This window comes from Polypterus senegalus, chromosome 2, assembly GCF_016835505.1.
Source record: "Polypterus senegalus isolate Bchr_013 chromosome 2, ASM1683550v1, whole genome shotgun sequence".
Classification (NCBI taxonomy): domain Eukaryota; kingdom Metazoa; phylum Chordata; class Cladistia; order Polypteriformes; family Polypteridae; genus Polypterus; species Polypterus senegalus.
This window is the reverse complement of record NC_053155.1, coordinates 310,693,382-310,712,028: the sequence shown is the minus strand read 5'-3', so window position 1 is coordinate 310,712,028 and position 18,647 is coordinate 310,693,382. Positions and strand designations below refer to the sequence as shown.

Below are 18,647 nucleotides of genomic sequence, written 5' to 3'. Positions count from 1 at the left end.
ATGAAAACAAGATAAATCCTGTCAGAACATATTCCACCTTAATTGCAGAATTGCAATCTTTACAGAGAAGGTGACAACAAATCAGAAACTTTTTAGTGAAAAAAGAATAAAAAAATCACACAAAAACCTGGTGTCATGAGTGTGTAAACCCTTCAATAGTCCAGGATGTGGCTGCATTTAGAATCAACCAATCACAATAAGTCCCCTCTCAAACAGTAGTTCATATATGCATGTGACATCAATTAAAGTGGCTCTGATTGAGCTCATTTAAAGTTTTGGCTGTTCCTTTAGGGCTATTCTGATATTCTGTTAGTTGCCCCATACTCCGAAAGCCATGGTCCGCAAACCACTTTTAAAACAAGAATGGGATCTCGGCATTGAAAGGTGTCAAACGGTACAACCACAACAATGTGGAAAATGTGTTATGGTCTGATGAGTCCAAGGTTGAACTATCCATCCATCCATTATCCAACCCGCTATATTCTAACTACAGTGTCACGGGGTGCAAGGCAGGAAAAAAACTCCGGGCAGGGCGCCAGCCCACCACAGGGCACACACACACACCAAGCACACACTAGGGACAATTTAGGATCGCCAGTTCACCTAACCTGCATGTCTTTGGACTGTGGGAGGAAACCCATGCAGACACGGGGAGAACATGCAAACTCCACGCAGGGAGGACCTGGAAAGCGAACCCAAGTCTCCTAACTGCGAGGCAGCAGCGCTATCACTGTGCCACCCTAGGTTGGACTATTTGGCCATTATTCCAAAAGGTATGTTTGGTGCAAGAATAATAAAGCACATCATCAAGAGAACACCATAGTCACAGTGAAGAATGGTGGAGGCAGCATCAGGCTTTCGGGCTGCTCTTCAGCTGGAACTTGGGCTTTAGTCACAGTGGTTGGAATCCTATATAGCTCCAAGTATTAGTCTGTTTGGCACAAAACCTTCAAGCATCTGCTAGGAAGCTGCAGATGAAGTGGAACTTCGCCTTTTAGCATGACAACAATCCAAAGTATATACCAAAATCAACAAAGCAATGCCTTTATCAAAGGGGGATCGATATTCTGGGATGGCCCAGTAAGTGATCAAACCTTAATCTAGTTGAAAATCTGTGGTGTGACCTGAAGAGATCTGTGCACAGGAGAGATGCCCTTGTACTTTGACAGATCTGGAAATTTTTTGCAAGGAGGAGTGGGCAAAAACCTCCAAGTGCGGATTTGCCAGACTGATAGACTGAGTTCTGTAATAAAATCAAAATGTGCTTCTACTAAGTATTAGTTTAGGGGGTCTGCACACTAATGCCACTGGATTTTTGTGGGATTTTGTTTTTCCTTTTTTCCACTACACGGTTTCTAATTTTTTTTCACATTCTTTTTATAGATTTCAATTTTGTAATAATAATGGAATAGGTTCTGTCAGGATTTATCTTTATATTAACTAAAATCTGTGATTTTGGCAGGGGTATGAAGACTTTTTAGTCAGTCAGTCATTGTTCAACCCACTATATCCTAACTACAGGGTCACGGGGGGGGGTCTGCTGGAGCCAATCCCAGCCAGCATAGGGTGCAAGGCAGTAACAAATCCCAGGCAGGGCGCCAGTCCACCGCAGGGTGCACACACACACACCCACACACCAAGCACACACTGGGAACAATTTAGGATCGCCAATGCACCTAACCTGCATGTCTTTGGACTGTGGGAGGAAACCCACGCAGACATGGGGAGAACATGCAAACTCCACACAGGGAGGACCCGGGAAGTGAACCCAGGTCTCTTAACTGCGAGGCAGCAGTGCTGCCACTGCGCCACTGTGCCGACCTAAACTTTTTATATCCCACTATATTTGTTACTTCACACACATTTTCAGCAGCCTCAGGTTTAAGAGTCAACAAATTTAAATTTCCAGAGGCGAATTATCAGGAGATCACATTATTCCTTCTCCTGGCTGAAATAATCTGTTTCACTATTTAATAAATCACAAAATTTATATTCATGAGCTGAACGTACACTGCTAAACTCAGTGACACAATCTTGAGAGCAGTGAGCAGAGGGTAACACGTTAAAAGTGACTTTCATTACATAGTTGGTAGTACTAGGTTGTTGTACCGTGTTAATATTGTAATCTTTCTAGTTAGCCAATAACAGGTGTCATTTTTCTTAACTTTTCATTACATTACATAGTCTGGTTACTATTTAAAGTACGAGTAACTTAATGCATATCTTATTGAAGTAAACATACTTGTGTTGTTGTTATTCCAGCTCCCCTCGTGTAAGGCAAGAAGCACACGTACTGGTATGATGCTTCTTTGTAGGGCTCAGCCACACAGCCAAGCAGAAAAGAGAATCTGCAAATCAAGGGTCAGCTCGACTAAACATATTTGTTAAACACACAGATGCCATGCTTATTTTCAGATTCACAGTGGCTAATGATGACACTCAACTTGTGTTTTTTCTTTAATGCACAATGCTCTTGAGAGTGCCTTTTGATACCTCTTGATATGTGCGATGCGCATACTATTTGTGTCATGGTTATGTATATTGTTAACTATTATAGGTCCCTGAATTTCACGCCTGTTATTTTATGTGCTCTTTCTGTGTGTTTTGAGGTAACATTAAAATACACATTTTCTTATAACTGCTCATATGACATAGCATGACATTCTTAGGACTGAGGCATATCATCTGTGTGTAGTATGGCCGCAAAAAAAGAAGTGTCAGAACTTTCTTGGATTCAGGACACAATATAGTAAGTATCAGGTGGTGCACGAAAAACGGTACCATCTCCAACTCCAACGTCGACATACGTTTCTTAGCCCATACACGAAACGAAAGATCTGCAATACAAAAATCCAATTGCAATTGTTTGAAGGAGCCAAGTGCAATAAAATACACATTTTTCCTTGTCGTTGTCCGTTAAGTCATTCTCTACGGCTTCATTTGTATTGAGTGCAACACACGTTGACAAGACCTGCGCGAAACATTTGCTTGTTGTGCCAATTTACATGTCGATTTCCTAGGGCTTCTGGCCATCCATTCCTGAATATCTGCTATGACCACAGGTGTACAAATGGATGGGGCCCGATTCTTTTTGCAGTTTGCAACTGACCAAGTCTTACGCCACTTATTAATAATAAATCTTTACATTTATATAGCGCTTTTTCTCATTACTCAAGGCGCTCTCCACACAGGGAGGACCCAGGAAGCGAACCCACAATCTCCTTACTGCAAAGCAGCAGCACTACCACAGCGCCACCTGTTTTTCACCAACTCGTGAATAATGATCTTTGCTGATAGGTTTACACCAGGAAACTTCTGTGCGAAAATGTCCCACATTTCCTTAAAGGAACTGGTAGACACATACGCCTCCACTATTCCAATCCTCTGTTGCAGAGGATACATCTTTCGGATCTCTTTCACGCACGTCTGTACCCACTGGCTCACAGCTTCCTTATAAATAATGCACAGTTGGGGCTGCTGACCCTGTTGCGCCAACGAGGCTCTGCGATGGCACCCGCCAGTATGATGGCTTGAGCCAGCCGGTCAGAGACGGTTTGAGTTTTTCATGCACCCCCCAGTATAATATACAGTGGTTGTTTGCCCTCCTGTATAGCAGTTTCAATGACAGTGAACAAATGCTACTTTAACAATTCTAATTATTGATAGCTTGGCTTGTAGCTGGGTGACTGGTTCCGCTTACAATTTGTTTTTTGTTTTGTAGAGCATTATGTTCATCTCCCTTTTACTCTGTTTAAAATAAAGCCGTGAAAGTTCATTGAATCTAAAGTTGAAGTGTTGGTGCCCTTATGATTTCCTTTCTCTTTGTTCCCATTGAAGCAGCAACAGTGCCATTCTTCTTTGACTGTAAGCGTCCAGGAGCCTATGGGTGCTTTTGGTGTTAAGTAGTTGAATTTGTTTTATAGAGTAGAGTAATGCAAATCTACACTGCATTCCAAAACTGGGCAGTCTTCGTACTTAATAGAAAGAATTCATGTGTTGTGGGTAGTGATTTTGGAAAGGTATATTAAACTTGTTTTGTGTCTTATTGTGGGTTCCTGTGGGACTTAACAAAGTCTGTTACTAGGTTGGTGTGTTCTCGCACCTTAAGATTAACACACATATGGATACACATATACACAGGGATCCTATACACCAGGGGTGGCAAACTCTAGTCCTGGAGTGCCACAGTGGCTGCAGGTTTTCATTCTAACACTTTTCATAATCAGTGACCAGTTTTCACTGCTAATATAACTTCTTTTTACCTTCATTTTAATAGCCTTGTTTTTAAGGATTCAGTGAATTAATTATTTTCTTCTTTAAATGACGCCAAACAGAAATCAAATGTGAAACAAGTCAACAGTTGACCAGCTAAACTGGGGCTCCAAGTAATTTCACTCCAACAAGTTTCTTAATGAGAAGCCAATTCTTGCTGTTAGTTAAACTCGTTGTTTAATTCTATGGGTTGTTGCTGCTCTCATTCTGATGATTTTCATCATAACTGATGATTTTCTGTTTTTTCTAAGAACATTGTCAAAATGTTTTGGGGACCTGAGAGCTCAACAATACTGAGACCTTCACCTTTCTTTATTGTCAGATATTGTGTGGTGGGCACAGGTGAGCTGGTCATATGGCGTCTTGTTTTGTGTCTCATTATTGTTTGACAGCTAATTAAAGAAAAAGAAACAACTAAGGGGCCTGAATCAAGTTAATTTGAAGGCAAAAGAAGTTAATTAGCAGCAAAAACTAATGAAGAAAATGGTTAGAATGAAAACCTGCAGCCACTGTGGCACTCCAGGGCTGGAGTTTCCCACTCCTACTATAGACAAAGTCTCAGGTGAAAGCCTAATTGTCAATCACCCCACAATATCTATCTATCTATATATATATATATATATATATAATTCACTAAGGCAAGACAACCATGAAAAGCACGCCGGAAGGGGCTGTGGTGTTATGGGTCCACAGCTCGTGGAGAAAAGGCCATTGATTTTAAATAAATAATCACCGCACCAGGCGCCGTGAGGCGTTGTTAGTGAGCAGCGGGGCGTCGTCGATGTGGGCGTTTCTCACCGTGTGCACAGGTGAGGAACTGCCCACATTCGTGATTGCTCCCGTGGCTAATGCTGCAGCTGTGATGGCCCCTCACGTTTTTAAAAGAAGCGCGAGTCGGTTTTAGGGAGGGAGAATCGATTGGAGAGAAAGGAAAGGAGAGGACGGAGGTTACAGGGAGCGTGGAAGCAAGCGGTGCAGGAGAGAGACGGACACGCGGAGCGTGTGGTGAGCCGATCGGCGCCGTGGGCAGCTGCGAGGAAGCTGGGTGTTAGGCCGACACCCACGTGTTTGTGTTGATGTCGCTCCCGCTGAGCGAGCAGGTAGCGGGAGTGACCAAGGTGAAAGCGACGAGCCGCAGAAGGCCGCAGAAAGGTAGCGGAAGTCGGGAGGCTTGGAGTGGCAGTCCTTGGTGTGAGCGTCCTGGAGACCAAGGAGTCCAAGTCTCGAGGCTGGGATGAGAGCCAAACCGAAGCCAGGGATCGGGAGGTCTCCAGTCTTGCGTGTGTTTGAGGAGGGCAGCTGTAGAGAGCGTCTTGCCTGCTGCTTGGCCCATACGGGATAAGCAGGTGAGACGCATACAGAAAAGCACCGGATTTGTTTGTTGTTTTAAAGACTGCTTCCAGGAGAAGATTTTAACCTTCGTTTTTAAAGGATTGTTGTGTTTATTTATTGGTTTTACTCCACGTTCGTTTTATGGATTATTTATTTAATGAATATGAAGATCTGCACTATTTATGAACACTGTTTTTGTTTTTGTTGACTGTTTTAAATAAAAGCACTTTTGCACTTTCTACCTTCCCCTTGCTCAGTAATTTGCCTCCATTGACTAGCTCATTCGGCAACATTATCGACGGTGTTGGGTTCAAGTGCTTCCAACATCAAAGGGAGTGTGGAGCCAGAACCCACATCGTCACAGGGGCGTGAATTCATTAAGCCGCCGACAAGTGAGACACCTATGGCGCACACAGGAAGGTGCCACGCCTACCAACTCCAAGACCATTGGATACGACGACAACTTGCAGGGCCACGCCCACCAACTCGGACGCGACGACACAGAAAAAATGGCGTCATTTATGTTCGTCTGTCATAGAGGCCACATGCAGTGCAGGTCAGGTTAATGTCATGTACCTCCGAGCTACGTTGACTGTTCATAGAGGCATGTTTCTTGCGGATGTGAATCGCCATATGCAGCGTGTGAAACGGTTTGCGAGGGGTATCCCATGGGATCCTTAAAACAATCCTTTAAAACTGAGGTTAAAGCACAATGAAGGAATCAGTCTTTAAAAACCAATAAGCCCTGTGCCTCTGTTTCATCACCGTCTCACCTGCTTCACCAGTGCAGGCCCTGCAACAGTCGAGACACTCTGTCAGCATCTGACCTTCTCTGTGCCTGACCGGTTCACACAGAGGCAGCGCAAGAGAAAGCCGCGCCAGAGACAGACAGAGGCACACACACAGGCAGCTGGTGGGCGGGTCTCCGTGAGTTTCTTTGCGAGCGGACACATGAGCAGGCGGTGTGTATGCTTCAAGTGCGAGGGTGGACGCGACAGGACCATCTAGGAAAAATCATGTCGCGGATGTGACTCGCTGTACAGTATGCGGCGTGTAGAACAGTTTGCGAGGGGTGTCCCTGTGTCTTTCCAGAAGTGTTCAACCATCAATAAATAATTATGCAGTGTTTGTTATGCCACGGGTTCACTAGTGTGTTGTATTTTGCTCTCTCCAGAGTTCCATCTTTTCATTCACTTACTGTTGTATTCTCACACTAACCTGTTTTAGACAACCGTGTCTTTCCAGAAGTGTTTAGCATTCAATAAATAATTATGAATGAGTTTGAGTTTGTGTCTAGGCGTGGGTAAGCCGTTGAACCCCATTCGGGCTGCAGTGCAAACCGTGGAATTGCCACTAAGTGCGAGTCATACGCTCCCACTGTTTTCGTCCCTACGCTTTGTACACACCCCCCTCCCACACGTTGACTGTTAACAGAGGCGTGTTTCTTGCGGAGGTGAATCGCCATATGCAGCGTGTAAAACTGTTTGCGAGGGGTATCCCATGGGATCATTAAAACATTCCTTTACAACTGAGGTTAAAACACAATGAAGTGAGCAGTCTTTAAAAAAACGAGTTTTCAGTTACGACGCACATAGCACATTTTGCAGCATAGCAAAGTGTTGTACACGCTACATACAGCAATTCGCATCCGCGACAAACATGCGTCTTCTTAGATGCTTCTGCACTTTGTACACACCCCCCTCTCACCTCGCTACGGCGCACGGACGATTGTGTGTTGGTTCGTTCAGTGCATTGTTACAATGTTGCTTTTCTTGCTGATTTATTACATTACCAATTTTGCAAATGTTAAATTTTCTCCCTGTGCTTAAAAATTATTAAAAAACCGGCCTGATTATGCGGCGTATGGTACGCCGCGGGTTGGCTAGTTCTACTTAGAAACCCTTCACATTCATTCATACATAGACATTACCATTGTCTAAATTAGATATCTAAGTGCATCACACACTATTCTGTAGGAGTCTCTGCTTAAGAACTTACTTATCACCAGCACTGACAAACACGTGGGTGTCATCGCGACACAATCAAAAAGTGCAACTCTTTTGTTTATGTGCCACTTAACAGCCAAACAATATGCCCTGCTTTTACCCAAGTTGTGTTTCTTTTGAGGAGAGACCTCTTAGCCTTGGTAATTTTGTGAGTAAGTAACGTGGCCAACTCTTCACACAGGTGTCTTAATATTCAATTTAATATTTCAATCACTCTATACACAAGAACAAAGTATGGAAAATGCAAAAATAAGTAGTGTTTATTAATGAATAATAATATCAATTTGAACAAGATACTGTGTAATAGAAAACTAATACTAAGAGTCTTTAGAAAATGCTTATGGAAAACGTCAAGGTTTGGATGTTGTCCTAGGCGTCTTTTGATTTAGCGATCAGTGTTATTCATAAGATGCTCTTATTGACACTCCTTGTTCCCTTGGACAAGCCATATTTAGGTTAAAATTCCATGTGATATGGGGCTTTGTGACATGTGATATTACACTCCTTTGATTGGCTGGCTATCAATGTTTCTGCTCTTTTTAAATGTCTCTGTTTCCAAGTGATAAGCAGTCTGTCTGTCTGATAGATGCCTTTGCTCAAAGTTTCTGATCTTTTTACACATCTCTGTACACGTGATAAATAGCAGTAGGGTGTTGTACCGTGTTAGCCATAGATTGTTACAGGAGAAAGTAATTAATTAATTATGAAAGAGCTTCAACCCATGGTACAGAAAGACAATAAACTGAAGGATATATTCCCAGAACCTCCGCTCCTTGCATACAGACAACCACCAAACCTCAAACAACTGATTGTCCGAAACTCTATGTGTGGCTCGGCAGCAAGTGGCACATCTCCTTGCCTAAAGAACAGGTGTGGCACCTGTGCACATATCTGCACGACAGATCAGGTAGTTATACCACATTGCCAACAGGAGCATAAAATAAAGGGTTCGTTCACATGCAAATCTGCTAATGTGGTCTACCTAATCATGTGCATAAGGTGCCCCAACACTGGGCTGTATGTAGGGGAAACTGGTCAGACACTGCGCCAGCGAATGAAATCACATAGATTTCATATCAATCAGAACAGTGTTGATCTTGTGGTGGCAGCACACTTTAACAGTAATGGCCACATCATAAAGGATCTGAGGGTCACTGTGCTTATGGGTAATTTCAAGACCCAACAGGAGCAGAGAGAATGGGAATACAAACTTATGCTTAAATTCAGTACTCTACAAAATGGTCTGAACAGAGACAAGAGTTTTATGAGCAGATATGTGGACTAACAGACTGATTGACCAGCTGACTACATCAGAGGCCTGTCTTACAGACAAAGTACTTCAAAAAAACCTTACAGGACTTTCTCTAGTGATGATTACCTTATCTCTACATTTTATTAGTTCATTGTTCTCTTCTTTCAGGGTTAATTCATCTAAGGTTTATTAATTTTGCTAACATTTGAACAAAAAGGTTGTTAAGATGAAAGAAAAAATTCACTTTGCTGTCCCAATATAAGCAAGAGTATTTTTCAGTTTCTTTGTTACACCTTGCCTGATGAAGGGGCCTTAGCTGCCTCGAAACCTTGCATTTGTAATCTATTTATTTAGTTAGCCAATAAAAGGTGTCATTTCACCCTACTTCCTCATACGCGATAAAATAATATACATGGCCTGAGGCCCACCGTCAAAACACATTTTATAAAGTGATAGATTACTGGTACAATTCAGGAAGAGAAGATGCTTTGATGTTAATTTTCCCTGTAACTGTTCTGTCAAGGGTGGCACGGTGGCACAGTGGTAACGCTGTGGCCTAACAGTAAGGAGACCTGGGTTCGCTTCTCAGGTCCTCCCTGCGTGGAGTTTGCATGTTCTCCCCGTGTCTGCGTGGGTTTCCTCCCACAGTCCAAAGACATGCAGGTTAGGTGCATTAGCAATCCTAAATTGTCCCTGGTGTGTGATTGGTGTGTGCCCTGTGGTGGGCTGGTGCCCTGCCCGGGGTTTGTTTCCTGCCTTGTGCCCTGTGTTGGCTGGGATTGGCTCCAGCAGACCCCCATGACCCTATAGTTGGGATATAGCGGGTTGGATAATGGATGGATGGATGTTCTGTCAATTAAGTTCATGTTGTTTATTTGAAAAACTATAGTACAAATATAAGCATCTATTATTTAAATAATTGAAGATCTGGACATAGAGATTTGGGTTATTTTCTTGTATTTTGGTGAGTAGTTCCTTACCTTTTGTGAACAATATTACCTTTTTATCCATTGTGCACTTTGTTGCAGTATTAAATAAGCTTACATTTAGGGACTAAATGTTATTTCTTCCTTGGGATTATCCTTGGAGTGCTAAATATTTCTCAAGTGTAACCTTCTGCAACACAGGTGCATTACTTCTTAGCTTTTCCTGTAATGGATGATGAGCTCACATGTGTGTAAACTTAAAGCTGGTATAGCTTACATTGTTAAAATAGGTCTAATCTAGTTTAATAAAATTTGAACCCTTGTTGAAATTCATGTTTGCTTTATTGACTTATTACAAGTTGAAAGGATGACGAATGGATTAAAAATAATTAACCTGGCAGAACCTTCAAGCTGTGTTGCTGTCTCCCAGCATGGACCGTGTAAGAGGGGAGCCAGTATAAGAAAATGAGACAGACATCCTAATAACAAACTGAATGTTTGAATCCCCCACCTCCCAACATTTAAACATCACCCAGTTACCAAAGCATAAAATATTAACTAGAAGAGCCCTTCCAGTGTTCACCATAATGCACAAAACACACTGAAAATGAACTACGCAAACTCCTGAGCTGCTGTAATGAGAAACTCGGAATTCTTTGTAATCATTTACAGTTTTTGTTTATTCAAACTAAATGCAAACTACATTTCTTGGATTGTAACACCTCTACCTTCTGGTGACTCCAGTGCCATAAATCACCTTGAAAGATTAACACAAGTAATGGGCAAATACAAGATTAAAGCATGCAAACCAGTGATCACAGTCTTAAGGTGGCAGATCCCTGAAGTGGAAAACATTTGTTTTGTTTTTGCTTTATTCACTTTTTTGAGATAATGTGCATCCCACATAAATCGGTCAAGAAGTTCTGGTTCAACAGTGAAATAAATATGCTGTTGGAAAAGAAAAATGTGTTTTTCCTTAAATGACAAATTTTGATTTCAAAGAATTCCAAAAAGCAATAAATAGAACCAATTTAGAAAACAAAGTAAGAACCAGTGTCTGAGAAAGTAAGCTGATAATGACAGAATGCAAGGTAAATATGCTGCACCTATTGCTGACTTCTCATTTTCAGAGAAAGTAAATGAATTGTATTGCCGGTTTGATGCAGTTTACAACATGCAGCAGCAGGCCACACTCGCACAACCAGAAAGGTGCATCCCCCCAGCCTTGATCATTCACGTGTGTGTGATGTAAGGCAGCATTTCAGTAGGCATAACAACAGAAAAAAAAGTTTTAGGCCGTCTTTGTCTTTTCTAACAAATATTAATCTTTTACAAAAAGTTCCATGTGGATCAGTGACTTAGAGAAAGGAATGTGGTAATTAAACTGTTTAGTTGGTGTAGCCTAAAGCTGATGTGACATTACACCACTTCTAGATTTGCTGACTGCAGTTACTGAAAGCGTTGCTGGATCATGTCCATTGAAAAAACTGAAAATTGCTTCCAGTGTCACATTTACAGATTATATGGCGACTGTCTGGCACAGTTGTGCTCTCCCCTTTTTCTGACAGCCAGCAGTGTGCTGCCTAGCGGAGCCCATGTTGTACTGACACAGTGTGGAAAGGTTAACGGTTGTGGCGTGTGACATGTGACATCAGACGGCTTCTCATCTGTTTGTGAGATCGAAAACGGCTGTATTCTATGCTTTGTACATCCGGATGAGCATTCATTGGCTATGACTAAAGACAGCGTCAAACCTTTTTCCTTTTATCAGAGCAAGTTGTGGAATATTTAGAATTAGTCAACTGTCTTCTTCTTCTTCTTCTTCTTTCGGCTGCTACTGTTGGGGGTTGTCGCAGCAGATTATCTTGTTCCATATCTTCCTGTCCTCTCCATCTTGTTCTGTTACACTCATCACCTGCTTGTCCTGTCTCACCACATCCATAAACCTTCACTTAGGCCTTCCTGTTTTCCTCTTTCCTGGCAGCTCTATCCGTAGCATCTTTTTCCCAATACAGTATACCCAGCATCTCTCCTCTGCACATGTCCAAACCAATGCAATCTCGCATCCCTGACTTTGTCTCCCAACCGTCCAACCTGAGTTGACCCTCTAATGACCTTATTACTAATCCTGTCCATCCACGTCACTCCCAATGCAATCCCTAACATCTTCAACTCTGCCACCTCCAGCTCTGTCTTCTCCTGCTTTCTGGTCAGTGCCACCGTCTCCAACCCTTATAACACAGCTGGGCTCACTACCATCCTGTAGACCTTCCCTTTCACTCTTGCTGATACCCGTCTGTCACAAATCACTCCTGACACTCTTCTCCACCCTGGCTGCACTCTCTTCTTCACTTCTCTTCCACAATCCCTGTTACTCTGTACTGTTGATCCCAAGTATTTAAAACTCATCCACCTTTGCCAACTATGACACATTATACAGTTGGCTTCATGGGATATGCTGCTGACTACCTCCGACTCCCTAAGATTATGTAAATGTGGCATTTCCTGAACTCTCCAGTATTTTAGATAGAGGCTTGATGTAACATGTTTATTAAATCAAAAAAATCGAAGACCTTCCTGTGGTGTTATGGGTCCACAGCTCGTGGAGAAAAGGCCATTGATTTTAAATAAATAATCATCGCACCCGAGGCGGCTTCGTGAGGCGATGTTATGCTGCGAGCGGGGTAGTCGTCGATGTGGGCGTTTCTCACCGTGTGCACAGGTGAGGAACTGCCCACATTCGTGATTGCTCCCGTGGCTAATGCTGCAGCTGTGATGGCCCCTCACGTTTTAAAAAGAAGCGCGAGTCGGTTGTGGGGTAGTGTAAGAAACGATCGGGAAGAAAGAAACGTTCGGGGAGAGAATCGATTGGAGAGAAAGGAAAGGAGAGGACGGAGGTTACCGGGAGCAGGAGAGGAAGCAGGTCGGTGAGAGGGAGAGAGCGCGAGCGAAGCGGCGGGCGGCGAATGGCGCCGTAAACAGCTGCATGGAAGCTGGGTGTTAGGCCGACACCCGCGTGTTTGTGTTGATGTCGCTCCGCTGGCGAGCAGGTAGCGGGAGTGACCAAGGTGAAAGCGACGAGCCGCAGAAGGCCGCAGAAAGGCAGCGGAAGTCGGGAGGCTTGGAGTGGCAGTCCTTGGTGTGAGCGTCCTGGAGACCAAGGAGTCCAAGTCTCGAGGCTGGGATGAGAGCCAAACCGAAGCCAGGGATCGGGAGGTCTCCAGTCTCGTGCGTGTGTTTCAGGAGGGCAGCTGCAGAGAGCGTCTTGCCTGCTGCGATGCCCAATCGGGATTAGCAGGTGAGACGCTAACAAAAAAGAACACCGGATTTGTTTGTTGTTGGTTTTAAAACTGCTTCCAAGAGAAGATTTTAACCTCCGATTTTTAAGGATTGTTTTTTCTATTTATTGGTTTTACTCCACGTTCTTTTTATGGATTATTTATTTAATGAACATGGAAGAACTGCACTATTTATGAACACTTGTTTTGTTGATTTTTAATAAAAGCACTATTGCACTTTTTGTATACCACCCCTTGCTCAATTGTTTATTTGCCTCCACTGACTAGCTCATTCGGCAACATTATCGACGGTGTTGGGTTCAAGTGCTTCCAACATCAAAGGGAGTGTGGAGCCAGAACCCACATCGTCACACTTCCCCATTTGGAGGTCTGAGCTAGCTAAGAAATGGCTATGTGCGACATGCTTGAAACTAACATTTATTTATGGCACTGAAATAATGAAATGGATGTACCATTCCATTTCAAAGTTTGGATTTTTCGATACTTTTTCAGTACTGGTATACCATACAAACTTACTTTGTGCTAACAAATTGTTCTGCCAAGATGAGATGTAAAAAGTTATTGTGCAACTTCTGAGGTCACAATCTTAGTGAAGGAATAGCACATGATGTCTAGATGATGAATCTGTAAAATGGCAGCACCCTAATGAAAAACAAAATGGCGTTGTAGTAACCACCAACACAATGAAAATAAAAATGACTTGGTGTCATACCAAATCTAGCAACCATCATAGAATAAATTTGAATTATTTCAAATGCTTCACAAACCTTGAGAGAAAGTGATCCAAACAGAAGTAAATATTTAAGATCATAACACAAATGTGTACTTATTTGTTAAATCTTAGCAAATGATCAGATATAATAGGCAGCTTGCAGGTAAGTCCCAAACTTCACCAGTTGCTTTTATTTAAGCTGTCACTGCTAAAGCAGGCCTCGGGTGATTCCTGTGGCTGTAGAAAAAAAAAACAAAAAACGCCACCAAACAAAGAAACTAACAGAGAAATGTAAACTTCAAAACTTTCTCTTGCCTTCTTCACTTCTTTCTCCTGTCTTTGACAACGTCTTGAGTCAGTTGTCAGGTCCCTGTCCCGCCACATTATTTTTCTAGTCATCTCAGATTAACCTTGTATTTTATCATGGAATAAGAGGAATTTTCCAGGTTTTTTATAGATTGGCCTAGTGCTCCACAAGTGTAACACACACACACAGACACACACACACACAGTCTCCACTTATTATGAGTTCACTATCACTCCTCAATACTCCGCATGGGCACTCGCTAGCTTTGCCTTGAGTAGACCAGACAGGTGTCTCCTGTACATTGGAGGCCGATACACCTTACCTATTTCTACATACTAAAATGTGTTACTCCCTCCCTGAAGGCGTCTCTTCTCAGCTGGTAATCTTGTGGAAAAGAAGAGGCAATCTACCCATATCCGTTTTTTTATATTTACTTTTATATATTATCGGTTTCCCAAGATGAGCATATAATAAGAGAGGGTTGTGGTGCTGCACATTTTAAATAAATAATTGGAACTCCCAGAGCATGCAGGTTCCAGGCAGGTGTGGGGGGCGAGCACGCCAAGTTTGATTGGGGTGCATGGCTGATCATGCATTCACTGCTGCAATTCAGTCAAAGTGCTTCATCCACACCTCTGAGCACTTGATTGCAGCAGTTAGTGAAAAGAAGAGAACCTGGGCCAGAAAAGGGATAAATGAAAGAAAGTTGAGGGTTTAAATCAAGAGTTCCCAAACTTTTTCAGCCACAGACCCCTTTACCAAAAACTTTTAAAACCGTCGACCCCTTGGTCCTTTACTTACTCAAATTTATAAATTTGTACAGTACTCGAAACTAAATATTTCACTAGATATCAAACTTTTCATTTTAATCACTTGTAATTAATGATTGAAAAAGATGAAAGGACTATGGAATATGGCATTATCTTGTGCAACATTTAATATCGAAACCTGCACTAACGAAAATTAAAGCAAAAAAATACGAGTTTTTTACATTTTTGACATTTATGAAATAAATATGTAAATTCAAAATAAGTTGTACTGTTTGCATTTCTTTATTGGTTCAGTCATATTATTATCTGAAGTAATAAAAACTTTTATTAACAAACAATTTCTACAGCCTCTGTGATTTAAAAAAAAACAAACAAAAAAAAAAAACAAAACAATAAAGTATGTACTTGCTTGAAACAGAAGATTTTTTTTTTCAAACCTCGAATAAATAAACTGTGTCCTCTGATTTTCTTTTTCGTAGTACTGCTCCTCAATAAATAATAATTATATTCAAAGTTCAAATCACAAATAAGTGCATGTCACATCAAACAAACCAATTTATGGTGTTTTATGAAAGCATGACCGTACAAGACTGATAGATTCTGCTAATATCGAATATCGGTCGTCTCGTCCCACCGCGAGCAAGTGCGGACATGCAACGGTTTTTCATGTCCGCACTTGCTTTGATACGTTCGATAAGACAATGCACAGACATGCTTGTGCTACATGTATTTTCATGCACTCTTATGTGTGACTCTTTTAATGACACATTTTACCTTTTCGTTCACAAGTTTGGTATGTAATGTGTTTTTATCAAAAAAGTGTTTTTTTGAATTATTTTACTTCTTAATTAGGTACCTATTGGAATCATAGATATTTTGAACTAACAAACAAATAGCAGTAGTAAGGGGTCTATTTTTGCTGTCGTCGACCCCCAACTTTTTTTATTGAAACAATCGACCCCTAGAAAATTCAAATCGATCCCAGGGGGTCGATATTAACCACTTTGGGAACTCTTGGTTTAAATGTACAACGATGAGAACAATGGAAAGAACGGGAGATTCAAATGAAACTGAAAGGAAAGAAGAAGATGGCAGATTTGCAGTTGTGCAGGTGCTGTAGGAGAGTAGGCAGGCAGGCAGGCAGTCAGTAAAGTGAACCCTGGAAGATGAGTGTGTGGCTGATGCTTGAGGTGGGGCAGAAGGATCTCTTCTGCTGAGCACTTTGAGAAGCAGGAGTGACCAAGCACTCTGAGTGGGCTCCCACCGAAGACCAGTGGACGCTGGCTGGGGAAAAAGGGGTATGGCTCAGTGTGGGACACGGCAGGTACTGGGAGAATAGCATGTGGGGACCCGAGCAGGATTTGAAGGTTGACTGTCCCTGTCAGAAGGACATCTCCTCTTGCTTCTCGGGTAAGCAAAGGAGATGTTGGATTTTAGAAAGAAGCACTCTGGCTCATTTTACTTTTAAAGGAAAGATTCTGCATTGGATTTTAATCTTTTTTTTTTTTTTTAAGGATTAATTATTGATTGTTTTAACCTCCACTGATTAGCTGTTTTTAATGAATTGATTTATTTATTGATTGAAGAGCACTGTACTATTTTGCACTTTATTTTGTAAATAAAAGCACTTAAAGCACTTTACACATTCTTGCTGGTTGTGTGTCTCCTCATTTGCCAAAGCTCATTCTTTGGTTTTGCTATCAATTGGTCTGGGGTCCATCTGCCAAAGACAGTGGAGCTAAGCCAAGCCGTCACAGTGCAGACAAAGTTCAGTATAATAGTTTTAAATGAAAGCAAAATTTACAAGGATGTTTGAATCACAGTACCAGGCTCATACAGAAACAAATGAAATATTATAAACGAGTAGCAAAATCTGTATGTAAAACTGTGATGGTCATCCAAATGCATCACACCAGGCAGATAAAAAGGAAGATACTTTCAACAAGGATATGAAAGCCAAAGGACCATGCCAGCTTATCAGCAGCTCTAATCAAGGTATTTTCAATTAAAGTAGTGAGTCTTCAGCCTGGATTTAAACACTGAGACCTACAGGGCATTATCCCTTGTTCAAGTTGGCATATCATTTTGTAGCTTAGTGGTCATCTAGCTGAAGGCTCAGCAATTTTATTTATTCTTAGAATTTTTAGAAGGCCAGCACTTTGATATTACATTGTTTGTTCTGGAATGTACTTAGTAATTCTTTCTGTTACGTAAATTTGGCCAAAGCCATTAAGTCTTTGCATGTAAGAAGAATGATTTTGAAATAGTCTTAAATTTGTCTGGAAAGAAGTATAAAAACTTAAGAATAGAAGTCATATGTGGCTCTACTTCCTGGTTCTTGTAATATTAATATCCATTCAGCAGCGTTCTGAATAACCTGAAAACTATAAATAGGACCATTTTAGCAGCTTGGGAATGTAACACATTACAGTAACAGAAATAAATGCATGAGTGTATTATCGTGTGATTTATGAGATTTACCAGGTTTGTGATTTGGTTTAGTCTACTCCTGCAGCCCAGTGTTAAGATTAGCACACACACACAGTTCCTTTTCAGACAAAGTCTCAGCGAATGCCAATTCCCAGTCATTTCCACAATATTCCACACCAGTAATGGCGCACTGAATACACTTGACTTGAGCATTCATATTTTCCCTGCTCTTTCTCTGTACGTTTAGCATTTGTTTGCTCAGAGGTTGATTCGCTTTCTGCTTCCTGAGCATCTCTTCTTTTCTCCACCCTAGTGGCCTGCTTCTTCTCTTCTTTCTTCGGCATCTTTTTCATGTTAAAACTGATTCTGGCACTTAAGTGTTCAATCTTCCTCAAGAATGATTTAAGATATGAAGAGGATGGGGAAGTGATGGCAAAGATGGTAGGGATGAGACCAGCACCCTGCTGGCCACTGCTGAGAGTTGATTCCACAATAAAATAAAATAAAAACAAAATGAGGAATAACCTTGGAGGTCAATCATCAGCCCGAAAGTGGATAGTAGACGTCTCGTAGTATATGTGTACCAAATTTCAGGTCAATAGTTCAAAGAGTTTGCGAGCTACAGGTGATTTAAAATCCTGGACAGACAAATGGACAGCCACAGTAGCATATTAGATTGAAATCCCTTCACACACCCATCCATCCATCCATTTTCTAACCCGCTGAATCCGAACACGGGGTCACGGGGGTCTGCTGGAGCCAATCCTAGCCAGCACAGAGCCTGCAAGGCAGGAACAAACCCCCGGCAGGGTGCCAGCCCACCGCAGGGCAAACATTAGGGACAATTTAGGATCGCCAATGCACCAAACCTGCATGTCTTTGGACTTTGGGAGGAAACCCATGCAGACATGGGGAGAACATGCGAACTCCACACAGGGGGGACCCGGGAAGTGAACCCAGGTCTAATAACTGCGAGGCATCACTATCAATGCGACACCCCATAGAGATCCTAGCCAGACAAAGTCTCGAGTGATGCCAAGTGCCAGTCACACCACAATATTCTACATACGATTCTCTACATAGGGACTCACTGTCACCAGAACTAACACGCATGTGGGTGTCCTTGTGACATACATTAAAAGCACGGCTCGTTTGGTCATGTAACATTTAACCAAACAATGTGTTTTTACTGCAGTTGATCAATTTATTGAGAAACAACTTCAATAGCCTTGATAAACCCTGTGGATAAGAAAACCGCAATCTGTTCCCTCTTTACCTTTTTTATTGTTTCAATCATTCTAGATAAAATAGAAAATACAAAAGCAACGTGGTATTTATTAA

At 41.9% G+C, this 18,647-nt stretch overlaps 1 protein-coding gene across 2 annotated transcripts in view; it reads left to right on the top strand.

Annotated features, from left to right (window-relative positions):
• arhgef7b (Rho guanine nucleotide exchange factor (GEF) 7b) overlaps nucleotides 1-18,647 on the top strand; it is a 235,691-nt gene that overhangs the window by 27,378 nt on the left and 189,666 nt on the right. The gene's annotated exons all lie outside the window — the stretch shown is intronic.